The following is a 27,639-nucleotide window of genomic DNA, read 5'->3' as shown; positions in this document are numbered from 1 at the left end:
TGTTGGGGACAAACATGAGGGTCTGAACTCCCACAGCACTGGGTAGCTGTGACACTGATATGTCAGTGAAATTTTCTGCATCTCAGTCTCCTATCCATAGACTGGGGACAACAACCGCACCCATCTCCTAGAACGGTCCTACGAATTAAGTTATTTTATATATAAAATTTTAAATAAAATACCTCAGATTTTATATAATACCCCAAAAGCACAAGGAACAAAGAAAACAGAGATAAATTGGAGTTCATCAAAATTTAAAACTTTGCTTCAAAGGGCACCATCCAGAGAGTGAAAAACCAATACACAGGAGAAAATTTTTTCAAATCATTTATCTGATTAGGAATTTGTATCTCCAAATGAAAAAAAAAAAAACCCTACAACTCAACAATAAAAAGGCAACTCAATTAAAAGGTGAATAAATGATCTGAAAAGGTATTTTTCAAGGAAAATATACAAATGGCCAATAAGCACAATGAAACGATGTTCAATATCATTAGCTCTAAGGGAAATCAAGTCAAAACCACTAGAAGAAACCGTTTCACACCCACAACAATAGGTTATATTAAAAAAAAAATAACAAGCACTAATGAGGACACAGAGGAAGCGGAGCAGGCAGCAGTTGCTGGTGAGGACGTAACACAGCGTGGCCACTTTGGTAAACAGGCTGGCAGGTCCTCAGGGAGTTGAACATTTGGTTTCTGAATGACCCAGCAATTCTGCTGTCTGGGCACACACGTAAGAGAACTGAAAACAAATGTCCACATAAAAACTCCTAAAGGAATGTTCGCGGCGACACTACTCATCACAGCCAAAAAGCAGAAACAACCCAAATGCCTATCACCTGATGAATGGGTAAACAGTGGGGCCCAGCCATACAGTGGAATATTATTCAGCAATAGCAAAGCATAGAGTACTGACACAGGCCACAACGTGGACAAACATTGAAAACGTTACTCAGTGTGAAAGAAGTCAGTCACAATAGACGGTTCCACTTACATGAAGTGACTCGATTTAAATGAAATGTCCAGTACAGGCAAATACACAGAGAGAGAAGAGTGGCTCATTGGGGCTGGGGGACGATGGGGAAGATGGAAATATCTGCTTATGCATACGGGGCTTCCTGTTGGGGGGAAGAAAATGTTCTAAGATTGAATGGGATGCACAATTCTGGGCATAGAGTAAAAACCGCTGTATATTTTAATGGGTGAATTGTATTAAAATTGTTAAGAAAAAAAGCACCTCGGGCCAGTACCTTCCCATAGTAAATGCAAATTGCTAAATTTTATTACAGGAAGAAGAAACTGCCCTCAGCATGAAAGCAGGAGATCAGCAAATGTGAGTTAACCGAAATTGGACAAGAGCATTTCACTTGAAACAGTTGCTGAGAGTACACGAAATATTCAGAAATAGGAAAATTAGTTTCACATCAAAAAGAAGCATTCTGCTTCAAATGCAGATCAAGGATTCGGCAAGCCAAGCTGCTAGAAATGACCAGAGAAGAAACCTGGTCTGTAAAACAAGCACCAGAGCCAGCAAGGAAGTGGTGATGAGGAAAGCAGGCGGCGGAAAATCTGGAACAGTTTGCTACAAATAATTTCTCTACTGAAAATTCAATAATAAAATGAAAGTGATGTAATGCTCTGTTGACCTCACGTGAATGGGCTTCCTTCGGTTCTCGACTGTTCTGTAACCCCGATTGAGAGATTCAGGAGAATCAGCATGGCTCCTGGGAGTTCCCAAATGACTGCCCACCAGCACGCTGACCACCATCACATCTGCCAGGGTGGAATTGCAGAGAAGAGACCAACTTCTGAAAGGAAATGTTGACAAGGGAAGAAAAGGCTGCAGTCAGTCCTGGGACAGAGGCCATCTTAGCAGAGGCCAGAAAGCTTCAGGTGAACTGCAGTTGCTCTGGGGCAAGAAGTGACCACGGCGGAGCATATCTCAATTCTCTCCTCTCTCTCCCTCGGGTAGGAGAGATAAAGCCTGCATACTTCTCACCTGGAACTGTGGCATCTGGCTGGCAGAAGTCTTACCAGCACGGAATGATTATTCAAGACTCTGTGTAAAAAGCCAGGAAATCGAGAGGGAGTAGGGAGCCAACTCCACGAGCCTCTCAAATGCTCCCATATTTATTGTGTATAATCAAAGGAAAAATTCATCAACAGTTGTGAGATAGTAAGGAGGAACTTCGGGAAAGACGGGATGAGGCAGAGATTGTAAAATCCACAATGAGTACAAAGGATTAGTGTATCTTTAGGGAAGTCATGGGGTGAGGGGAACAAGATACATTTTTAGATATGTGAATTACAAAGCAGACCACCAGACCAGCCAGGTCCTTGTTTTGGGGATAATAGACTATCTAACAGCACACAAGCCCAGCGTTTATTGCTGAGGGCCACGGTCCTTGCTTTGCAACCAGCAGAGTGATATCTAAAACCTCAACTATGCAAGGAAAGCATTTTCTCTGCTTTTTAAGGCAAGGAGACTGGTGTGAGGATGCACAGGCACTTGCTTGCAAAGCAGTTTCTAAGCATATTTTTTTTTTTATCAAAGTTCACAGCAGGCTGGTGTGTGCTACAGTTTGTTAAACCAATCATGGGCTTTCACATGGAACCATTATGGAGGACACCCTAGGATGACAAATCCTGCCTCTGGGTCTTTTCCTGCCATCTTCAGACACTCTAGCAGGGTCTAGGCACATCCGTGAATAACGATCCTAAAGAACCACCCACACTCTTAAATCCTGGTGCTTGAAACTTAATTTTAGCTCTACACAACTTACCGTAGAAAAGTTTCAGAAATAAAAGATATGATATCCCTTTTATATCTCATCATATTACTGATTTTTCTGATTGCTCTAAGCTGCTTCTACTTGGTAAAGCACATAATTCTACAGGTCAACTCAGTAATTTCCATTGGGCATATCTATCCATTTTGGGCTCGCTAACTACTATTGGTCAAATATCGATACACTTAATTGATTTATTTGTTTATCAATTTCAGCCGGGAGGAGAGGGAGTGTCACTCTTTTCCTCAGCCCACCCTCAACAATTTTCTCATCAACTCAGGACTCCTGAAAACAAAACAAAGTATCTGTTTCCCTTCTACTCTTTCCACAAACACAACAGGAAACATCAGCCTGGAGAAAGAATTCAACACAAATGTTAAAACAAAAATCTACAAACCTGAAGCAACTCCATCTCCGAATCATGATACACAATGAAATGAGAGTAAGTGTGTCAGGCACAAAGCAGGCGTGAGCCTGACCACCTCATTTCTATTCTTCAAAGGAAGGAAGGTTTTTGTATTTTTTTATCATTCTTTGTCATTGTTTCTGATTATGCCAAAAAATAGTTTATGAAATAATTATGCACTGCAATAACAGATTTTTATTGTATCAAGTATAGATGGCATTCAGAGGGGATAGGAAAACCCAGCTCTGTAAAAAATGCAAAATTTTTTCCCCTGTTAATAACACGTATACAAAATGCCACAGAGAATTCAAATTCTTGTGGAGAGGAGCAAAAGCCACAAAACAAAAGCAAAGTCATTACAATGAGTCAATTCAAAATTCACTGGACAAACATGCTCAATGCATTCAAAGAATTTTAAAGGCACACTGCAAACCATTCACTTAATGATCTACAGGCTAGGGGAAGCATTTCCCTCTTTAAAAGACAACAGAATTCAATAGGGTGCCCCAACAAACAAGGACCAAAGAACAATCAGGTTTTTAACGGTTCTCATAAATCAGCATGTTCTAAAGATCAAAATCCAGAAATTTTAAACATTCATTCAAACCACAATGAAACAAGCATTTCAAAAAAAAAAAAAAAAAAAAAAAAACAAAAACCAAAGAAACTAAGCACACAGATCATGTACATAGATTAATATGCATGTCTTGTACCGCTGGAAGAAAGAACAGGCTATAGCCTTTTACTTGAAAAATAAAACTACTTTTAAAGATAACTGCTAAAACACATTTCACCATTCTTGTTGCCTTCAAAAATCTGAGGCACTTGTATCTGATCAGAAAAGCAATTCTGAGTAATAGTATGTTACAATTCAGCGCCAGTTTGCTTTAGAAGAAAAAAGAAAAGCTACTGTTCCTCAAATCCTGCACAGAGTGTGAAGTGCCTCCCGGCCTCTTTCTCCTCCCGTTTTCTAAGCTCATGCTCCCCAACCCTTCTGAAACAAGTATGACAACCTCTTATTCCCAATATGCCAAATGACAAAAGAATATCAATTTATTTGTGTAAATATATGCCTACACCTTGAACTTGAGGAGAAAGGTATCAGAAGTCTATATGGAACTTATTTCTACCTTCCTGAAATCACACACACAAACGTTCACACAGACACAGACACATACCCCCTGGATTACTGGACACTTCACAAGCTTAGGAATTCCAACTTCTAGAAGATAACTTTGTAGTTAGTTTAAAATACAATTCTGTCAGCTTTTGAAAGCCTTGATCATCTGCTAAACCATCCAAATATCAAAGAGACCCAATTAGCCTTCTCTGTAGAATGTAATTTCCATTGATGGCAAAACAGACCCTAAGAAGTACTGGATCAAAGACTCGTGTTTATCACTACCTATGATCGTTTTTAAGCACATTAACAGATTCAGAAATGTATGTCTCAACAACATTTATTCTTATTGAAATAGCATACGTGTTCAATTGTCTATACAGAGACTAGGTCACATGATGGTGTTTAAGATCTATTTTGTGTATTGCAATATTTATTTTCAAGTGCAGACAAGGAGGGTGTGTATTACTCAGTTGTAGAGCACCTACTTAGCATGCACAATGTCCTGGCTTCAATCCCCAATACCTCCAAAAAAATAAATAAAAATAAGTGCATATTTAAAAATAAGAATAAAGTTATAAAAAAATACAGACTAAAAACCACAGCAATCTAGCTGCTACAATTATACTAAAAAAACAAGGGTTTCTATCAAACACTGACTATATGCCAATCACAGAGACAATCACAAATCACACCTGACAACCATCACGTGTGATTCTCTGCTAACCTACTAAGTAAACACGGATGAGCAACCCGGCACTGCGGATGAGGAGACGGATCTCGGAGGAGCCGTGGACGCTGACCGTCCTGCTCCCCGCGACACCACGTCAGCCCAGGGCAAGCACTGACAGAGCTGCTCTGAGGGGACACTCAGCTGCATGGAGCCTTGGGGCACTGGGGAGTCCCAGAAAACACTAAAAATTGTTCAGTGAAAAACCAGCTCAAATATATTACATTGTGCAACATCCTTTAAACAGGGAACATGACTGAGACTTTTTGATGCCTCCGTGTCCTTTCCACCATCATCAATTATTTGCCCTCTCAGCGCGACCAGTGATGAACTGGACCCCATATGAAGTGCACTCAAATGGCAGAGCTTTTAAAGCTGTTTTATGAAGTTTGTAAGACTCTGTCTATGCCTCACACAGTCGGTCATCCATCACTTCTCACCAGTGTGGACGTACCACCTGAAATCACTCCTTTCTCCTTTTTAAAATCCCTTCATCTAATCCAGACTTTTCAACAGCAAAGCAGCAGCTCAACCACAGACAGTGGACAGCTTCTCACCAAATGGACTCGAACAGCCCATCGGACTACCTGGAAGCCCTTTTCGTCTATTAAACCCACTTCCGGCTACTTCATCATTTTCTGATTGGTGGACTTGGCCACCGACTGGCCAACTCATAGAGCTCCCAGCCTCACATCCTGGGGTGGGAGAGGACCCTGCTGTTTGGAGAAATCAGTGAGGAAGGCGGACATCCTCCAGCCAGGTCTGCACAGGTAGAAGTGCGACAGTGTGCTCAGAAATTATAGCTTTAGCATCCCTGGGCTCCCATGGACTGGTTTCACATTAACCAAACTCATGACACACTGATGCAAGAAAACCAGAAACTTATTAATGTAACAGAAGAAGTGAAACTATAAACCAGACTGAAATATCAGAGTTCAACCATGAGTACATTTTCTCCTCCACAGCCCAATCACGGGCAGGCAGTCACATGGCAACCATGGACAGAAGCAGAGCAGGAAGGGTTTGTAGATTAACTCAATGGACTAAATTTCTGTTATACGAACAGATCTACTGCCTAGAAAATAATTAACGCTAATGACAGTGCACACTTCGTGGACAGTGGCTGAGACATGATAGTGAGCACCTGTGTAACTCTACTTTCCCTGTCATTTCTGGGCTAACTGATGCAAAGTGGTACAAAGATTCAGGGATGCAGATACCTCTAAACACCCAAAGCCCATCGCTGGGAGCCTCAAAACCAGACAGCCAGGGTTTAAATACCAGCTCTGCCACTTACTAGCTCTGTGACCTTGGCCAACTTACTTACCCTCTCCGTGCCGAAATTTCCACACTGTAAAACTGGGATAACAATCAAACCTTCCTTACTCACTTGTTGAGAAAATTGAAGGATTCATTTCTGTAAAACTCTCAGAAAAGAATGTAGCACATTTTTGGTGTTCAACAAATGTCAACTTAATATAAAAGTGATTTACAAGTCTCCCTTCTAATAATATTATGTGTTTCCTGGCTAGTATAAGTCCCAAAGAAAATCCTTATTTCTCCTTTTATAAACTCTTGGGGAGCACCCTCCCATTCCATCCCACCACCTGTTTAAACTAGGGAGGGGATGCCTCCTCCCAACTCCTCTGGGCCATGGAGAGTGCTTCTCCCTTCATACCCCTGGCCACTGGATCACAGCTAGCCCTCGTCACACTAAGAGTGTGAGGTGTGAGTCCGGGGAGACAAGCAGGGAATGTGAAACCCTACCTTTCCCTCCAGTGTTGGTCACCATTGGGAAGCACCTGGGATGCTCAGCTCCATGTCAGGACAGCCCTGTGCATGAAGGGGCAGGTCCTCTCAAGGGAAGGCTCGCTGTGGCCCAGAGTTAACTGGGACAGGGTGAGTCTCTAATTCTGGGACACAGTATCATGACACACATTTTCCCACAGCCCTGAAGTTCATGGAGAATGTAGCTTCATCAGTAAGAAGACATTTATCGCCTGCCTACTCTTTTGTGTCATCTCTCAGTTGGCTGCTGGAGACAACATGCATATAAGTATTGGATCCCCATAGGCCCCAACATATATGAAATAACAAAAATTCTGTGGCTTAACGTTGGTTCAGGGTGACTGTGTAACAGTTCTGACTCTGCTGATGCTTAATTATGGGTATAGGAACTATGGAACCTCCTCAAATATCTTTCATCATAAAACCAGCTTTTCTTGTTTTCCTGTTTCTTATTAATTGACAAAGACTATAAAATGATGGCTTCACACCAAACAGCAGCTAAGGATTATGAGCCCTCTTGACATACCCACTGTGGTAAACACTTTACATAATTTCTAATTCTCACAATTCTACAAAGCAGATACCAACGTCCCAATCTCTCAGACGAGGGAAAATCTCAGAACGAACTGACTCAGGCTCACATGGCTCAGTGGCAGCACGTGCACGCAAACCCAAGTCAAAAAACTACACCCCTTCCTATATGTACCAAATCTCCTACCACCAATTAACACAGAGCAGCGGGATCAATACTCAGGGAACCCAGCACACTTTTCAGATTTAAGGTGCTCCAGAGGCCGCTACTAGCTGTTTTATAAATTCCCGGCTCACTGGTTTCTAACACTGGAAGAAAAGTCCGATTTTGCCATTGTTTACACAGCAAGTCTGAGATGTTCACAGCGAGATGACAGAATAAAACTAAAATATAAGCAGAACAATTTTTACAGGTAGACAGACATAATGGACATTGTGCTATTCTGAAGCATCAAGCAAAGAAATCAAAACAAAATAACGTTGTTTAAGCCTTCTTTAACAAACAGGAAAATTAAGATGGTAAGAAGGTGCAACAAGCGCCACCTATGGCTAAAAAGACCTTCCAGGTTGCCAGGAAGCATGCAACACAAAAATTGCCTGTAGGATCAGAAACGAGAATCAGATAACTAAAAGCTTCTGTAGCACACACTGCACTTTGCTTCGGGGGAAGCGACGGTAACTCAGTATTTAATCTGATATTGCTAATACTCCTGAATATAAACAAAAGACACAGGCTCATGGAAACTCATCTTAGAAGAGGAAAGAATCCAGTCAAGCCACTTCATTTTACAGGAGGGGAGACTGAGACATGGGATCTGTCCTCCTTGCAATCGGCAGCAAATCTCTCCTAGGCCTCATGTCTTGCACTGTAGCAAAAACGAACAGATCTGTACTAGGCCTATATTCATAAAAGCCGCGTCTGTATATTTCCGAAAGTAGGTTATCTAAGTATCTTGCAACATACTTCTCAAAATCCAGGAAATCATACATTTGTTGAAATACAAAAACATTTATTTACATAATAAAACAGCATGAGCTTTATTGTCTCTATTAAAAAAGTTACATGTCAAATCAATGTTTTGATATTTTAAACCTGTTAAGACTGCAGGAAAAAAGATCAAAATTTTCTTTAATCACAAAAGAGAGAAGCTTATTCCCAGAAAATGATAAATGTGGATGTCAGAATCCAACGAATTTAAATGTCTGAGTGGATGGTTACACGGCAACATGACATCTGATTTCTAACAATACACATTCTGTGTAAATAATCTTCAAGGTCGTCTGCTTAAGGCAATTTAACTAGTCCCTGTCTCACTAGAATGATACAGATTTCATTAAAACTTCATAGTGCACTAAAAAATAAATGAATCCTTGTTACTTTAAGCCATATTCATATATATCATATATATACATATTAAATATGCATCAGTAATAAGCCACCCTCTTTAGTATTCAGAGTTGATCCTTCTAAAATATCTGTCATTGTGACAGCACATTTTTACTAAGCACCTCTTGAGTTCTTTGTATACAAGGCTACTAACTCTCACAGTCAGACAAGTTAAACGATATTACTCAAATTTCACAAATGAGGAAATGTACTTAAGACATGAAAACAACTTATATATACATCATCAGGAAAGAAAAGAATAAAGATTTTCTTAAAATATTCACTGACAATCTTTTTTTCCATATTAAGACTACATAAAACCAATTCAGTCTTTGTAAGTATTTCTGTCAATAAGGGCCACTAGAGAAAAACAAGTAACATCATCAGCAGTGGTTGGACTTTCAAAGCCCCCTTCTCATTTGCACTATAATTATTTTTAATGTTTTGTTTTTAGTGCTTACAGAGCACTAAAATACATAAAAATTAACTTTTTATGCCACTACCTGAGAATTAAACATCTGTGAAAATGTACAATTTTAATTTATGCCACTCTGTCTCACATTCTCACTGGTGTCTCCCCTTTGAAGGCCTCATCAGGCTGAGATCACTAAAATCGGCCATTTATGGAGTCACAGGAGTTCGGGTAACCACTCAACGGGAGGCTGATTAGAGAAGCAATTAAGAATGCATCCTGTGAAGCCTGGGTTCCAGCACCGAGCTAGCCACCGCCAGCTGCGTGTGATTTGGGACAAGCTGCTCCATCTCTCAATCCCTCAGCTGTAAAAAAGGAGACACTGATACCTACCGTCAAACACCTGCTATGAAGTAAAGCATGAGGAAAGTATTTTAGCCTTAGGGAGGTGTCCACTCAGAGCGAGTTTGGTCATTATGATGATGAGGATGTCTGTTAATAAATTGAGCTAGACCTAAAAGGAGAAATCACCTTAAAGGAGAAACATTTTAAGCCAATGAACATTTCCTTTTGGATGGATTGCAGAATATTCTATTCATTTTTTTAATAAACCAAGTTTTGTCCATTAATAATAGATTTACAGGTTCATGGACAAGTCTCCAGAAAAAGAATTAGAGGCCTCTAACCTCTGAATACTAAGAAAGTAAATTTTAAAAAAAATCAGGGGGGAGATTATACCTCATTTGGGAGAGTATGTGCTTAGCATGCATGAGGCCCTCAGTTCAGTCCCCACTAACTCAATTTAAAAACTTCTTTTTTTAAGAAATGGAGAATTAATGCAAAAAGATGGAGGAATACAGAAATTTTTTAGAGACTCATCTCAGATTTAAGATGGGGAAAAAACCATCCATTTCTCAGAGGAAATCTTGAGAACTATGTAAACTGAATCTGAGATGTCTAGTCTTCTAACATTATTCATGAATTCATATTACCAAGTCTTAAAACTACCTGATAACCCACAGTTGTGATACTGATCACAACAGCTGCCAACACGGATCTAGCTCTGGCTAGGAATTCTCTGTTCTGACATCTCTGCCCCTGAGGCCTCACCAGGCTGAGAGCACTAAATTCAGTCATTCATGAGCATCTCCTGTAAGTCCTCCCTTTGTGCTCCTCACTCTCCCCTCACCAGCCCCTCTGAGGGAAACACTGTTATCACCATCCCCAACCGCAGATTAGGCCACTGAGGCACAGAGACTAAATCCTTTCCAGGTCATATTGGCATTAAAGGACGTCTGTATTTCTGCTGTTTTGCTTTTGACAAAGGAATCTGAGATATCAATTCAAGGGAGACTGTTAAATAATAAACTCTGTCAGGTCTTCACCTCAAAGAGCAGATACTATAAATTCCTGATGTAGAATGAGGCTGCCGCCACAAACTGACTCAGCTTGAAATTAATATCCAAGATGAAGCAGCGGATACACGTAAATATTCACGATTGTCAACTCCGCTCACGGGTCTGGGCCCTTCACTGCCTGAAATGGGGTGAATACTCCACCCGTGTCAGGGAGGGAAGCGCGGTTTTTCCAGGTCTCCCCAAGGCTTCACGGGCTATTTCCCCCCACAGACTGTCCTCAACAATTAAAAAGCTCTCAAGATTTTTACACCATGCAAACCTGAAATACATTTCTGCAGATGGAGCACTTTCTCAGGCTTAAATTTATTTTGCCTACACTCAGCAGGGGGGGTAAAAGAAACAAGACTCTGCAAAGTCGCTGATTCTCACCACTCACACTAGTAGAAAGGCCACTGCACAAGATGTCTCTTCAGAGTGCAGGGTGAGAAGAAAATAAAGCCGCCCCCAACCACAGGCACTCCCAGAGACAGAGCTCAGCAGTCTTCTGCACACTCACGGTTGTGCAGCCCTCATCACCATCTATTTCCAGAACACTTCATCACCCCAAAAGAATCCCCCTGTCACTAGCAGTCACTCCCTAACCCCCCTCCACCTAGCCCTTTACAACCATCACCTGCTCTCCGCCTCTGCATGTGCCTATTCTGGGCATTTCAGATCACTGAAGGCAACAATATGTGGCCGTGTTTGTCTGCTTCCTTTCACTTAACATGCTCTTGTCAAGGCTCTTCCATGTTGAAGTGGTATCAGCATCCCTTTTTTTTTTTTGAAAACGTTAATGTTTATTAGAGGGTTGTAAGTACTATCAAAAAGAGTAGAGTGGAGCATAAGTGATTGTGTTTCAAAGAGAAAAGGGCGGGTTGAGCAGTCAGAGTGGACTTCCCAGAAGAGGTGGCCTTTTTCATTTTCCTCTTTTTCTTTTTTATTCACACTTACGTCTGAATAATGTTTCACTAAATGGAGATTCTACATTCTGTTCATCCATTCAGCAGCTATGTATGGACGAGGTCCAGAAGGATGAGCGTATGAGGCGACTTGCAGGGATGGCATTTAAGCAAAGGGCAAGATGTGCTTTCAAAAAAAAGCCAACAAACAGAGGCGCAAGGAAATTCAGTGCGTTTCTGAGCAAAGTGCATGCTTGCTTCGGCAGGACAACCGTGCAGGGCTGGGGCGGATATTGGCAGGAATCACGGCGTGGGAGTCACCTGAGAAGACTCCCCACTGCACGCAGCTCAGACAATTCTCCTCCCTCATCCTGTATTGTTAGAGCCATATTTCTAGGTTTCTCTTATTTCAAGTAATAGCACTTTAACTACATATCTGATCATTTGCATCAGACCACTTTACCTCCAAGGCACAGAAAATTATTCACTAACCGGAGCAGCTCCAGCACATAACGGTGATGGGTTAGGGAGTCCTGCAGCATCCCAGCCTGCATGCACAAACCCCACATGTGCCCTGGTGATGTCTGGAAAATTAAACGCATGGAAATATCTCACTGCTGCTACACGACATCTGCCCTCAAATTGCCCCAAAATCATGCTGGCAAAGCACTACTCAGCCCTCTCACTACAAAGAAAAAAAAATGCTAAGAAGGCAAATTTAGGCTCTTCCATTGAAAACCAGCAACCATCAATGCCAGTATCTGAGTTGGAATGCTCCTGACTTCTAAAACCACTGCGCCGTTACTTTTCAAATGTGGAAGTCATATATGTATTCCACTTAGATGATATTACAGTAAGATTTTTCTTTTCAAAATTTCCAGTTGCAACATTAGCACAAGAAAGTTTATGTTTCAGCTTTAAAAAATCAATTATCTTCCACTTTCTTAATTTTGAACCTATTATTATTTTATAAATGGAGCTATGCTGCATAATATAAAAAAACTGTTTGAATTCTGCAAACAAGACCTTTATGACCTCACTATTTCAGAGCAAACTTTAATGGTGTTTTGAGAGGTGGGGCCTGGGGTGCTCACTAACAGCTCACTAAGGATGTGCTATTAAGTAATGCAAAGGCTCTAACTCCACATTAGCTCAGAAACCAAAGAAACTACACCAAAGCCTTACTTTATCATTTTTAAATTTTGCTATTCTTTGGAATATTAAATTTCTTTAAAGATATGATTTTTTTTGAGAAAGACAACAGCTGTATTAAATTTCCTCTCACCAAGAAAGCAATCTTTATCAAGAATAAATACCCCATGGAAATCGAAATGACGGGAGGTTTCTAGCTAAGTGAACATGCAGATCTGAACAGAAATCTAAATCCTATCACATCTCACTCGAACCAGATCAACAAAGTCCTGGGCTACCCTGGAACTTAGCTCTTCTGTTCCAAAAGTTGGCTGAGCTAAGATCATCACACAAGGCAGGGAAGGAGAGAAGAGGAAAGTCCACCTGGCAGCCTCCATCTCTTTTCTTCCAGCCAAAAGTCGCCTCTCGGGCGACCCCGATAACAAGTCCTCCCCATAAGGAAATCCGGCATCCACACTGCCCCAGCCGTCCCCAAGCAGCCCTGACGCCCCTCTCCCAGCCTGTGAATTGTGTTTTAGTGGCCCCCCAGTTGGTGGCACCCTCCCCCTCTTCCCCGCTACACACACACACACACACACACACAGAGCAACGGCAGCCTTCCCAAATCACAAAGTTGATTAAATCACCCCACTTCAAACCCTTCAGAGGCTCCCTGGCCCCGTTCTATCCCCGCCCCCGACACTGCTCTCCCAGCCTCACCCCAGTTCCCAGGTCCCCAGTGACCTCAGGGACCCGCTGTCCTGCTCCTACTACCCACTTAACTCCAGGCTCATTTTGATTGTTTCCCAAGGAAGACTTCCCTTCCTCCAACCTCCGCAACTTGTTCCTCTATTCCTAGAACATTCTAGGCTAAGTCAACTTCTGACACTGCTAAGCTCACAAGAAGCAAATACATTTTGCTTAATAATGTGGGTCCACCCACTCTCCCCTAGACACACAGAAGTGCGCGTGTTATGAATAAATGAATGATGGGGTGGGTCTCAAAGGGACAGACAGACCTGCTCTCGCCCGTCCCGACCCTTCTGTCTGTAGAATATCAGAAGCAAAACCAGAAGTACCTTTCCTGAGGGTCACTTCCTGCTGACACCCTTCACTGCCTCCAGTGTCTGTTCAAATAAAACCCAACGTCTTCCAAAGCCCTTCACCCCAGGCTCTCTCCAGGGTCCTCCCAAGCAGGGGAACACTCCACCCTGGACCACACAGGACACTCTCCCCAGGTCCCCACCCCACAAGCCTCCAGGCCTCTGCCCGGGCTGCACCTGCCACCTGAGCCACACTCTTGACTCCTTCTCCTGGCTGACACTTACTCTGTCCTCACGATTGAATGTAGAGCCCATTTCTTCCAGGAAGTCCTCTCTGATAATGTCCTTTAGGTCTTGGCATGGCTCCATCTATAGCAACAGTACATGGTGACCAACTGGGTGTTTGCCCACTCCTTTGAAACCACGAACTCTTGGGGGCCACGTGGGAAGGAGTGAGAGATTACAAGAGGGGTGGGGGAAGCAAAAAGCAAAAATCACAGCCCAAGTCCCAAATTCAAGGATTCTTTCTCAGAAAAAAGTATAAACTATTTTGCACCTGTGCAATTTGGCTACTATTTTTGTGGCTTGTGGACAGCAAGAGCTTGGTGTTCTAGTCCAAAACCCGGGTTACATGCAAAGAAATGTATATATTCATATCCAAAGGAAACCAGAGCTGTTCAACAACAGTTTGCAGTTAGAATAGAAAGGAACTTTGATAAAGGCAATCTCTCTCTCCCTCTTCTTTCTTTTCTGGCATCATATAATTTTAGAAGTATTTGCGTGACTAAGAGATGGCTACAGCCCGTGATTCTGCACTGGAGTGTTTGGGGCTGAGGAAGCCCAGATTACATTGACTGCATAAATGCAATCACACCAACACACTGATAGGTGCCGTGGTGGTGGAGCTGATGTTCCAAAGCAGGCAACCTTACTCTGTAAGAGAACTCTAAATAGAAAGTAAGAATTGCAATGTTCTGTACTCAATTTCATTCGATATATGGGTCATTAACTGATAGAATATCTTCACTAATGTAACCCAAAAATAAATTGTCAACGTCGATTTTCTTCATCTGACCGTTTTATGCTAACTTTGGTTATCAAACCCTCACTCCATATGGAAAGCTCAGGCCTATGCTGCAGCAGTTACATCCCGTGGAAGAAAGCCGAACAAGGGAGAACTGGAGAGTTTCCCTTCAGAAGCTCCTAAGTCTGGTTTTGCACCTGTACGTCATTTGCAACCACGTCATCGGCAAGGAGTAAGACCTTACCTCTGTGTGGCGAAAAGCACTGCGGTGCTTCTGAACCATCAAAGAACACTGAGCTTTGTGAAACTGTCCTGAGACACTTAAATCGTATTTTTTGTGAAAGGCTCCAAAACTGACCCAATTCACCAATCCAGGTACAACAGAGAGGTACCGGAATTAGTAGAGAGAACATGCCCTTGAAGTCTGACAAGGCCCTGCTTGAATCCTGCTACAGCATTGACTAGCTGCTAAACGGACCAATTCCTTAACCCCTCTGAGAAGGCTTCCCAATCCGCAAAAGGGAGCTGCCATCGCCCAACTGGGAGGCATGGATGAGAATGCAACACGCAAGTAGGGCTGCCGTCTGGTACCTGACACGGGGACTGACTAGCTTCCCTCCGCTGCCCTTCTCCCCCTTTAAACTTGCAGTGTTCCCCCTGGTAAGGATCAAACCCCTGGAAAAGACTGCCCGAATCTTCTGTGTATCCCTGAATACATGCATTACTCTTAGTAGGCCAGAAAAACAACTGCCTCCTCCCCAGTCACTATCAATGTTCTTAAGAGTCTGGGTATTTTTAACTCAAATTTTCAGGGAGACTATTCCAGAACTTTGCACGCACCATTCTCCAGGTTTGCTCCCCTCCCAGTGCCCATCTCTTCTCACCTCAGATCCTCTGTCTGATTGCCTTCTGTTCATTGGAAAGCGAGTCCAGTAGGGTGGCGACTCCCAAGGACGCCCTCCCTCCCTCACAGGTGAGTGTGACTACTTTCTCCCCACTCCAACTCCAGCTTCTTAGAAATCTACCCTCCCGGACCCTGCAGAATCTGCGTCTTCCCAAGACACACACGTGGCCACGAACCTCCTTTCAGATTTCTTCCAGGCTGGCCCTGCCCAACCCCCGGCCACTTAAGGATAAATGGCATTAGTTTGAAAATCGCAAACGCCGCAGACGGACACACGAAAGCTGCATGGTCTGGGCTTTCCTCCAACCCAGGCACAGCCCTGCCCCCCATCAGCCTCAGTCTGCAGCTCTCAAGATGATCTAATTCACATGCACGTCTGTGAACACCAGCTAAGAATGACGACTCCCAACGTGTATCTCTAGTCTGGCTCCTTCACCTGAGCCCCAGGGCCTTAGACCCGAGTGCCTCTTTGAAGTCCTAACTTGGATGACAAATGGCATCTTAAAAATGCCTCATGTCCACCATTTACTCTGGAATTCGATTCCTGGCAGGTACCTCCCTGACACCCCATTTTAGTAACAGCCCCAGCACCCACCTATGTGTTTTAGGTCACATTCAATTTCCACTGTTCCCTCCCCCAAGCCCTGCCCTGGAATCAGTCCTGTTATATCCGTCACTAAGCCCATCTCAAGTCTGGTTCTGCAGGGACCACGGCCGGAACCCCACAAGCTCACAGCATGGTGCACTGACTCACAGTCCTCCAAAGGGTGCTCCCTGGAGGGGGAGGCATCTCCTGCCACTGGTCACCTCAGAAGGCACTGTATTCTCACAAAGGAGGCCCAGGAGAAGGGACTCAATGTTCTCCCGTGGTCTTTTGAAGGGCCCGAGGTGTGGGGGAACTCCTAATTAGCAGAAACAGTTGTCAGTAAGCAGACGAGGATGGAGGAACCCAGGCCAGGCTGTTCTCACTCCGACCCCTGGGCTCTCGGGAGACACGGGAAAGGCCTGTGTCCAGGGCATAGCCCGGCCATCACCGATCCCAGCCTGCATTTGCCAACCCGGACAGACTAGACTCCTTCTACTTGCGACATTTACTTCTGATCTGTTCCCCACCCACAATGTGATGGACTCCTTCAGATATTCTCTCCTGTCTGAAGCGAGACAAATTCAGTGAAAAATGAAGTGTCCACATTTGGACCAGAGCATGCAAGGAGAAACAAGGCCTCATGGTCAGCATGATGGTGGTGGCCAAACACTTTCACCGCGTGAGATGAACCATGGTGGGGGTGAGAATCCAAGGTCCTACGTCGGCCAAAGCATCTTCCTTCACAGTTGACTGGGGTGTTGGAGACTCACTACCGCAAACTAACGACAAGGCCGACAGTGGTGGACGTCAGCTGCAACAGACACAGAGTCAGCTATTTACTGCCAACATGGGTTAAAAGTAAAGGCCGGTGCAGGGAGGCCTGCACGGCTGCTGAGGCAAACCACAGACCCGGCTCTGAATGCCCACTGGCTGGAGCAGGGTGGAAGCTACGGTCCCCTTTAGCAGTCCCTATGTCCACCAGATCCAGGTGAGCCAGCTACTTAGGGGAAGGACATGTTGTCCTGATACTCAGATAAACCAGCCTCGTAAAGTGAACAAAAAAGTGGCATGGATTTTAGACCAACTTCTGCCTCTTTGTGAAGGCAAAGTAAAGTAAATAGCACGGGAAGAAAAATGCAAAAAAAAAAAAATTAAATAACAAAACGGTGACTGCTTCCTCCAACAGCTGCTCACCCCCGAGCCTGCCACTTCCTCACCAGTGACCGCCGGCCAGGCAGCGCTGTCACGCGCGTCACACAGCGACAGCCAGGAACCGAGTGCCAAGCACGTTTGTGTAAAAGAAGGAATGTAGCAAGATGCTGCAGAATTTGACTTTACAAGTTTAAATACTCCATGAAAAACATCCCTCAGCAGCCGCCTAAATGAATTCGCATCTCACTTCTTGAAAACAATCAAACAAATTTAATAAGGGCGCATTTGTCACCAAATATAAGGAGGACCAAACTGGTTCCTTAAAGCAAGGATTTTAAGAGGTATCAAACACAAGTGGGTGATGTGCTAAAAAAAAATTAGAAAATAAAAAGATGACAAGGATAATACATGGATTAAGGCAGCTGTTAAGTTTTTGCTTTTTAAAGCGATGGAGACAGCACGGAGGGCTATCTATCTATTTCCAATGCAGGGTGTGCATAGCCCACATTTTCAGACGCAACAACATGCTCACAGGGCAGTACAAGAGAAAAAGGAATAAGGAAAAAGGAAAAGAGGAACAAGAGAAAATCAGAAACACACAAGAACAAAAATGACTTTGACAGCACGTACAAGAATTTACGTGAGTGTGTGAGGCCAGGGAAGCGGGGATGGTGAGACCCACCCTCACCTCCTGCTCCAGGGAGAGCAGGGGCCTGAGGGGAACGGCGCTGCCGGGGGACCCCAACGTGGTCAGCGCCCCTAACCAAAACTCCACATACATGGGTCTAGGCAGGTCTTAAGCTACAAATTGTGGTCACATTTCAGGCTGGACAGTTTTACGCACTTCCACCAAGAGTAGCAGGAGAGAATTAGGCTCTGTTCCTGCACCAAAGCATTGTTTAAAAAATTAATTTCTGCGGAATAGTAAAAGCAACAATGGAGTAAAAGTGACTGGAGGAGAACGTGCTTGACCCGAGCTCACTGGCCGCGTTATCTCACTGACGTTAAGATGCTGGCTGAGACCTTACTGTACCAAAACAGACAGACGCACCAGGAGGGAGGTTTAATGCGCTGCTATATTTTGATGCCGGGAGCCATGCCTGGTACACGAGGTTCTGGGTAAACAATGGTGACTGTGTCAACCACTATGGGCTAAGCACATATCCAGCTACTCCTCCAAATCCCAAGGGCAGACTTCAAAAATCAAAAACAAGCAGGAATTCTCTGGTGGGTCCGTAGACCCAGAGCCAAGTAGTTGCTGAGCAAAAATGTCACCAGTGCCTCCTGTGACAAAACAGGAGGCACTGGCCTGGGGGCTGGGGCAGGGCTCCAGGCTTCCACTGCTCACCCACCAGTCTGTCCAGGGGGAGAGGGTGGTCCCTGCTTACGTTGCACCGATGCACCTACCTTGACTGACGCCTGGTGGATCAGCAGGAGGTGACATGTGAGGTGAAGGGAGCCAGCCTCCGTGTAGCACGGTGCTGGCAGCTGTGCCCTCAGCAGTGCCCAGGCTCCTAAACCTGACACCTCATCTCCAAGGAGCAGATGGTGAGTGCGGGCATGTAGATCACAGGGCCCTGTGAGGACAAGAACAGATCATGGCCACGACGTGCCTTGCCCCTTCTTTAAGCATGTCCCGGAGGAACAGGAAATTCATCCAGAGCCCGCTAGGCACCTCACGCAGGTGGGACTCGGGTCCTCTTGCCTATCACTCACAGGGCTGATCTCATATTCTTTTTATCAATTCTCTGGCATCTTCTCCTCCAACTTACCAACAACCAGAAAGTAGAATCTGATCTTAGATAAGTTCAAGAATCACAGAGCACCGCCTCCACAGCGGGCACGGCAGCACGTGCCAGGTCGTCTGACCATCACCTGTGGGACCGCCATGAGCGTCTCCAGACTCAAGGACCGAGGCCGTAGGCCGGGGGTACACAGATTCCCTCACTCTCCCCAGCAAAGGGGGACCACCCCCCGGCAAAGGCATCTCACCCTCTTCTGCCCGAGGGACAGTACAATAGATACATGGGGAAACAGAGCAGAAGTTGGGGGGGTTAGGCAGCCCAGAAGAGCTCGTCTGTAATTAGGAGGCAAAGTGGGGCCGTTGACTTAATCACAGGGACAAAGTGAGGATGAACATTTCTCTGCTCTTTCCCATACACTGTGATACGCCTTTCCCTGCATAAGGAGTTCTTTCGGAGGTCCCTGGTGGTGTTTCTGATGTCCTAACATGGCATGCTGCCTGTCGGGCAGGAAGAGAGGGCCTGAGCCGAACAGGTGCTGAGCCTGGGAGGCAGGAGACACTGTCTCCAAGCCAGCTCAACCAGCGCCTCGTTCTGCCTCTCGGGATTCAGCATCTCATCTATAAGCAAAGGGATGAGACTGTCCCAGGAAACGCTGCCCAACAGAAATGAAATGAGAGCCATGTAAAGAAAGTTTCCCAGTTGCCACATTTAAAACGGTAAACAAAGAAACAAACCAACAAACAAAAAACTAGTACTAGAAACTGATTTTAAGAACATATCTTACATAATCTACTGTATGTAAAATACTATCATTTTGACATGTAATCAATAGAGGAAGTAACAAGATAGTATATATGCTTTTAGTAGACAAGCCTCAGCGTCTCATGTGCATTTGAACTACAGCACATCTCAGCTCAGACCAGCCTCCTCCCCAGTGCTCCTAGCATCAGTGGCTGTGGCTACTCTATTGAACAGCAACTCCAGGGGTCCCACCAGGGTCCTGGCTGAAAAGCAGGAGTAAGTGCTCTAACACTATCACTAAAAGGATCTCTCTGAAACAAAGGCGGATTCACTTTTAAATGTCTGTAAACCGGTGGGCTGCACCTCCCTCCCCCCTTGGATACAAAAGAGTCCTATTCCGTGCTGATCCCTTTCTGGATGGAGAGAAGAAACCCGGCACACAGCCAGGGTGGACTGGCCTCCAGGTAAACTTACCTGCTGTCTGTGTCCAGTCCCATGAAGTCCTCCTTCTCAAACGGCATGCAGAGGAGTGGGATCTTGTCCCCAGACTTGTCAGGGGCCCCATCCAGCCACTTGGACTTGAGCAAGATGAAGAGTGACTCAGTGAAGTCCTCGATCCTCTTCTCCACCACCCTGCAGTCCTCATAGATTGAAGGCCACGTCGGTGCGCGGCTGCTTGGCTTACCTCCCCATGCAGCACAAAGACAAAGAGCTGAGAGTCATTAAGCATGATGCCATACAGCTCCTCTGCACGTGGAGCTTCTCGAAGGCCTTGGCCGAGAGGCAGTCGGTAATGGTGACAAGGCCCACAACCATGCGGTGGGTCTGGAAGAAGCTCCATCCATTCTTGGGCGCATAGTGGTGCCTGTAGTGCGTAGAGAGTGCGCCCTGGGAGCTGCACGGGCTGATCTGGCTCACCAAGGAGGTTCGCTTATAGATGCAAAAGAAATTCTCCTCTGAGATGATCCCCACTGGTTTGACCACCACGGGAAGAGTCTCATAGTCCTCAGCAAACTGCACGTAGTCAGGGATGCTCATGTTGCAGGCCCTGCCGAGAGGGGAGAGGAGATCGAGATAAATATTGTGCTGTGGGCTGTGGGCGCCTCTGGGTTGCGGTGACCTGGTGTGTACCAGCCAGAAGGCAGGGGAAGCCCAAGCAAATCCAGGGGTACAGTTTGACCTTCAGAGCCTGCACATGGCTACCGTAGCTCGGATCACTTTACCCAGCTTTTTGTCTAGGCTTCCTGCCCATGCAGAGAAGGGTCATTTCTTGTTTTCTGTTTCAAAGCACCTAACAAGGCCCTGATGCAAAGTCACTGCTCAAAAATGCGGAATAAAGAAATGAAAAAAGGAACTGCTTTCCGCAACCCCCTTCAGCAGAATATAAAGAAAAGGACAACAGTAGGAACAAAAGATCTGGATTTCAATTCCAATTTAATTGAAACCCTAAGCTGCAGAATAATGGATAAGAAAACTTGCCTTGGGGAGGAGGGTACAGTTCAGTGGTAGAGCACATGCTTATCATGTACGAGGTCCCAGTACCTCATTTTAATAAATGAAACAAATAAATAAACCTAATTACCCTCCTCAAAAAATACTTTTTAATTCAAAATTCAAAAAACACCTTGCAATTGACACAACAATGTAATCTTGACTATACTTAAATTAAAAAAAAAAAATCCTTGCCTTACAAGAATTTATCTGGATTACGGAAGTTTGCAAATGTAAAATGCCTAGGGTACCACCTGCATAAAAAGGGGTGACTACAAATTTACTATCCCTCCTTTATGAGCTATATTTCCTTTGGGGTGGTAATAACCTCTCAGAGCTAATTTTCTCAGATTTAAAAAAAAGTAAATATTACCTGATTCTCAGTACTGCTGAAGAATCAGATAACCCTATGAAAGCATCTGACCCACAGAGGTTACTCAATAAATGTTTGTTGAATGAATGAATAAACAAGCAAAATGAATGCTGCTCCCTGCCACAGACCATCATAATGGTACTGCTTGGAAATCCCAAGCCCACGTTCCACCCGTCTCTACACTAACCATGTGGGTGACCTGGGCAGGCTTGTGTGCTCCTCTAAGCCCCAGTTTAATCGTGAATAGAAATGATGGCAATAACACAAACCTCAAATTGTTAGTGAGTCAGTAATGAATCGTACCCCAACTTTGCAAGATGGAACCATTAAGGAAAACTGGGAAAAGGGTCCATAGGCCCTCTCCATATTATCTCTTACAACTACATGGGAATCTACATTATATCTCAAAATAAAATTTCTACTTTTTTAAAGAAGCTATTGAGGTTAAATGCGCTCACTGTCTCAAAAAAGGAACACACAGAAAAAATAGGACAATGCCCAGCACATGAGATACATTCAGTTAACATTCCCACTGAACCCACAGGTCCCTCCAAATTCAGAGCAAGAGGATGGGTCCTCGTGGCAAGAGGCCACTGCACCTGAAGCTAACAAAGCTAAAGGTGCTCACTTCCAAGAGTCCCTGTCACCACCCTTGTTCTAATTTTCTATTTGTAATTTTTTTCCTTTTTATTACATAGAAACTCCCAATTGCATGGCCTTCACCTGACTAGACATCAAGATGCAGCCCTTCAAAACCTGACCACAGAGATCATGATGGCAGCCCTTCTTGGTGAAACAATAAAATGAAAAGCCTTTTCCACAAGACCTCTGTGTAAATCTACTAGGGAACTTCATCCTGGACTGAGGAAGAGGACTGGGTAGGAGGGGGCAAACTGGGACATAGAGAACTATGGGCTACCTGACCCATGATGGACTTTAGACTCAACCATCACCCTCCAGGAAATTTAAAATACACAGCTACATAGTGCTATGGGCAAGAATTTTTTTTTTTAAATCCCTGAATCCCTTGCAGGTCTTGTTTCTACTGAGACACAAATAGATTATGTGTATATTGTTTCACAAAAGCCTTAAAATATTATCACCCCAACTTGACACATCAAGAAACTGAGGTAGAGAGGTTTGTCACATTGTGCAAGATTAAAGTGAGGCCACGACAGACATCATATTTAAATCCAAGCCCCTGCTCCAGTGCTCACACTAGAAAGAGTGACATACTGCCCCTTTTCTGCCCTCTCCCTGCAATAAATCTCTGAAGAGTATTTTCTGTGCCACCTGGAATCACAATCACATCAATTTTCCACAAAGAACTATGTGACTCCTTGCAGGAAGTAACAAAATCTAAAGTGTTGGGATGGGAGGAGAGATTTGCATTTTCTTTTTCTCAAAGGAAATATGGCTTTAAAAGAAACTGAAAAGCACTTATCTAGTCTAAGCCCTCATTGTGCAGAGAAAGAAACGGAGGGTCAGAAAAGATGAGGAAAGGGCCTTATTAACAAATATTGCCTCAGCACAGCACCAAGCCAGCCCTGGGCACTACTGGGGGAGGATCTGGGAGGACCAGGAGATTGAGTGTTAGAAAACGGAAAGAGAAGAAGCATACAAGGCCCTGTCTCTACACCACCATACCATGAAATTCCACCAAATTACCCAGTATGGGGGCAGCCAATAATAAGGTGGGGTAAACAGGTTACAGAAACCTGGAAGTCTCAACCATAGTGGAAATTCCAACATTTACTATGTTTTTTTTTGCAGTTCAAGCATCAACTCAGTGGGCACTCTGTACCAGGGACTACACGAGGCCTGGAGTTCTCCCAAATACAGATCTCTATTACCACGTGTGCAAACCACATAAAGGCCACCAGAAGAAAAGCGCTCACAGATAACATGGAATTACTGAAACTGAAAGCAGCCAAAGAGCATATATAACTAGGAAAAATGGTGCTGCTACAAATGGACTCATGGACATAGAAAGCCAACTGTGCTTAGCAGGCAGGAAAGGGGAGATTAACAGATACACGTTAATAAATATAAAATAAATGACAAGGGCCTACTATATAGCACAGGGAACTATATTCAATTTCTTGTAATGAGTTCTACTAAAAACAATATAATACATATGTATATACATATGCATATGTTTATAACTGAATCTCTGCTGTACACCTGAAATTAACACTGTAAACTGACTACACTTCAATAAAAAATAAATTAAAAAAAATAAGTAAAAATAAAAGCAACGCCATTAAGAAAAAAAAAGAATACTGTAATCCCCTTAGCTGTAGGTGCTGGAGAATCCTGGTTGCAAGCACCAAGTCCACTGGATCACTCCAGCACTGGCTGTCACTCTTTCTGACCATTAGAGTGTCACTTGGCTTCACGGAGGTTACTTTTCTCTTCTGTGAAAGGCTACAGTAGCAACTAACGATGTATAGAATCTCATCATTCACAAGCCCAACAATTAGTGAGGACTTCCCATTCGCCAGGCTCTGGAGAGATGAAAAGATACAGTCCCAGATATATTCATGGGTAGAAGAAATTTATGCCATAAAGACATTAATTCTTCCTGTTTTGATACACAGATTCATTGCAATTCTGATTAGAATTCCTACCAGATATTTCATGGAATGTAACAAGTTATTTTATGGTCAGGAATAGGCATGAAACTTCTTTAGAAACACCACTGAGGAGGGGTGGGTATGTCACTCATTTTCACTGGTCTTTCTGATGTGATGAAAACGTTCTGGAATAATAATTGTTGCACCACTGTGAATATGCTAAAAGTTGCTGAATTGTACCATTTAAGTGGATGGACTTCATGGTGTGTGAACAATATCACAATAAAGCTGTTATATGAAAAATTATTTCTTGACAATTATTTTTCCCTCTATACTACTAGTCTGCCCCACGATTTAAGAAAAACAAAAAACCAAAACAAACCAAACTGTGCCAGGAGCTCTTTAGGACTGCAATGTCCCTGGGTCTCCAACGCCTCTGGTGGTGCTGTTCCTGTTAACGCACCCTAGCTGGGCTGGGCTAGTTAGGGACTGTAACTATCTTTTTAAAATCGACGGTTACACGTTTCACACTGGGAGTGGGAAGGAAGGAGCATGTCACAACCTCATGCCTTCAGCTCATTTTTAACTGAACCAAGCCCTGCTTTCAACACTGTAATCCCTGGCACTATAAAAACACGTGACATCAACAAGCACAGCCATCATAACACCTGAAAGTGTTCAAGGTACTTACCTGGGGCAGAAACACTGAGGGAGGAGACAGAAGCTCGCTCAGCACTGAGGATCCACTTTCCCGACTCCACCAGAAGCTGGGCTTTACAGCCGGAGGCTCTCAGCCCAGGGAGCAGCGCCCACGCCGCTGAGCTTGTCCTCAGGGAGCAGGAAAGGAAGAGCAGGGCAGCCCCGGGGTCGCGGGGCAGGGAAAGCGGGCGGGGGGTTGGTGGAAACGCGGGCTGCAGCCCTGCTCGGAGGCCAGCCCCAGCCCCAGCCGCCTGCCCCCGTTCGGGTCCGCAGACCCCGCCCGCCCGGGACACAGCCCGCCCAGGGGCGAGGATGGGCCGGCGGCCGAGGAGAGGCAGCCCGGGAGGAGAGGACTCTCGGGCGGGAGAGGACTCGCGGGCGGGAGAGGGGAAGGGGACGCCAGCAACGGACTGAGGCGGGCCCGGCTGGGTGAGAGGCTGCAGGTGCACACCTGGCCATGGACAGGTGTGGCCGGGGCGCCGGGGTAGGTGGCGCGGGCAGAGGGGTCTGGCCAGAGCAATTCAGCTGAACACAGGCTGACTGGCGCCCTGGGGGGCTGTGACATGCCGACCGCCCTCCCGCAGCCGCCTGACCCCTTTCCCGGAAGCCCCCCTCCTTGCACTTCCACAGCCAGAGGCCCCGGCCCCAGGCAGGAGTTAAAGGCCTACCGGTCGACAGAGCTAAGAAGACTTTGGGGCCGATCCCCGGCTCGGTGCTGGAGCTTCCAACCCGCGGTCCAGCTGGCACCGACTGCCCATGTGCAGGAGGGCCAGCGATCCACTCTGGGTTCTGCGAGAGAAGGTGGGGCAGTGAGGGAGGGAGAAGATGGGAGGGGGAGGAGAGGAGGGGAAAAGTGGAGGGAGACAGATGGACCGGAAGAGCAGAGAAAAGGGATGGATCTGGAGAGAGGAGGGTCGTAGCGGAGATGGAGAGAAAAAGCTTTACCTCTGGGGGCACCCCGAAAGAGGCTGCAGTACTGACTCTGTACCATTCTGTTACCCTTCAAGGCCCGCAGCTCTTGTTTTACCTCTCTGATCCAGCCCTCCATCCGATGCTTCTGCAGAACCCCTATGGGTATCACACCCATTGCCCCCACGCGGAGCTGGGTTTTCTGTTGGTCTGGGAACCAAGCACCCGCAGGTGTTGTCGCTCATAACTACCTTGGGAAGAGTACCTATTCCCCTTTTACACGCTGGGAAACAGGCAGGCATGATCTCTGCCTTAGTTCCACTCTCCCAGGTGTTGGGCTGGTGGGGAGCGGGGTGGTACAAGATCAGAGCCCCAGACAGAGCAGACTGCCTGAGTGTTGGTGCACAGTCCCCATCCCTCCTGGGTAAACCACACCCCACCCTAGTGGAACCATCAAGGGCTCACAGTAGTTCCCTGGGTGTGGGAGAGCTATCCTCATGTAAAGGAAAAGCCCAGCTGGGCTAACAAGCTAAGTCACAAATCTAAGTGTGATAAGTGTCGGTTTACTGATCTAAATTCTGCTGGGCTAACTCGTAAATCTGAAGTTTAGTATCAGTTTACTGGGCTAACAAGCTAACTCATAAATCCAACCTCAACAGGTGTCAGTAACGTGATCTATTACAAGTTGATAAGCTCCAGTGTACTGATTCCTTGCTTTTTGTTGTTTGAGCCTTATTGGCTAATACCCCTTACTTGTAATTAACCCTTTAAAACCTCATGTGCATGTCTTGGAGTTGCTCAGAAGTTCGGAGCAGAAGCCCCTCTGAGCCCGCCGGCATAATAAATCTGAGTACTCCAACCCTCCCAGTGGTGCTTGTTTCTTGGCTGGCCTGTTGTTTCCATAACACTCAGTTCCAGTGCCCGGCTTGCTAGGTATATAGGAGTGCTACCAAATCCAAATTCATTCTCCTCAGTGCAGGACAGGCCAATAAGTTGGGAGACCAGGTGTTGGGGCAAGGAATAGCAAGTCTCTGTAGACCTAGATGGCAAACTAATGTCCTGGAAAACCATCTCCCCAAGTCAGAATTCAGGCTCCTTTCCTACGTGCTTGTTTGTTGCAATCTTCCTAGTGTAGGAATTCCTTGTTGTTAGAATCCTTTGTTCTTGCAGCTATCTGCCTGGGTCAAATATCTGTAAACCTCCAACAAAACAAACGTTATTTTTTATTCTGTAATTTGTTATCATTTTATGAATGAAAAAGTGTTAAATATCCTTAAAGGTCAGAGCCTTCAGAATAGGCTCTTCTGTATATTTAAGGCTCTAAGCAACATTGTTTTACAAGCAAGAAGAAGACTAGGAGACAGAGCATAGGGTTAAAGTCAAAGTAACAGATCTAATATGGAGTCAGATTTGTTCTGTTCTATTACCCGGGCAGAAGCCACTTGAGGATTTAAATCCCTTTAAGTTAAAAATAACTAAAACTGTAAAGGAATTTACATACATAGTTGGGAATGTGCATACCATATCTGGGAAAGCATCCAAAGGATAGTAAACAGTGGCATCTCCAGGGAGGGCTGGAAGAAGAGAGGATGAGGGTAAACTTCTTTCACTTGTGTATTTTTGTGCTCTGTTTGAATTTTATTTAACCATTTGCATGTATTTCTTTTTTACTTAAAAAAAAATGTGTAATGGAGCAAAGGAGTAATTAGCTCAGCAAATACAGCAGCCATGGAATCACTGAGTCATCACTTTTGACTTAAGCCAGGAAGCATTTATTGACTCTCTCCAATGTGCCCAGTGC

At 44.9% G+C, this 27,639-nt stretch overlaps 1 protein-coding gene across 1 annotated transcript in view; it reads right to left on the bottom strand.

The window, feature by feature from the left end:
* LOC135320516 (uncharacterized) overlaps positions 1–27,639 on the bottom strand; it is a 140,293-nt gene that overhangs the window by 30,285 nt on the left and 82,369 nt on the right. Inside the window, exons 23-28 of the mRNA XM_064483637.1 lie at positions 25,598–25,718; positions 24,922–25,058; positions 20,265–20,838; positions 18,712–18,881; positions 1,649–1,810; positions 997–1,120 (exon numbers count right to left, since the gene is read on the bottom strand). The gene's annotated coding sequence lies outside the window, so the exon portion shown is untranslated. The remainder of the gene's footprint in view (positions 1–996; positions 1,121–1,648; positions 1,811–18,711; positions 18,882–20,264; positions 20,839–24,921; positions 25,059–25,597; positions 25,719–27,639) is intronic.

The sequence above is a fragment of the Camelus dromedarius genome, unplaced genomic scaffold (assembly GCF_036321535.1).
Source record: "Camelus dromedarius isolate mCamDro1 unplaced genomic scaffold, mCamDro1.pat HAP1_SCAFFOLD_176, whole genome shotgun sequence".
NCBI classification, from domain to species: Eukaryota; Metazoa; Chordata; class Mammalia; order Artiodactyla; family Camelidae; genus Camelus; species Camelus dromedarius.
The sequence above is the reverse complement of the archived record's forward strand: the minus strand, read 5'-3'. Positions and strand labels throughout refer to the sequence as shown.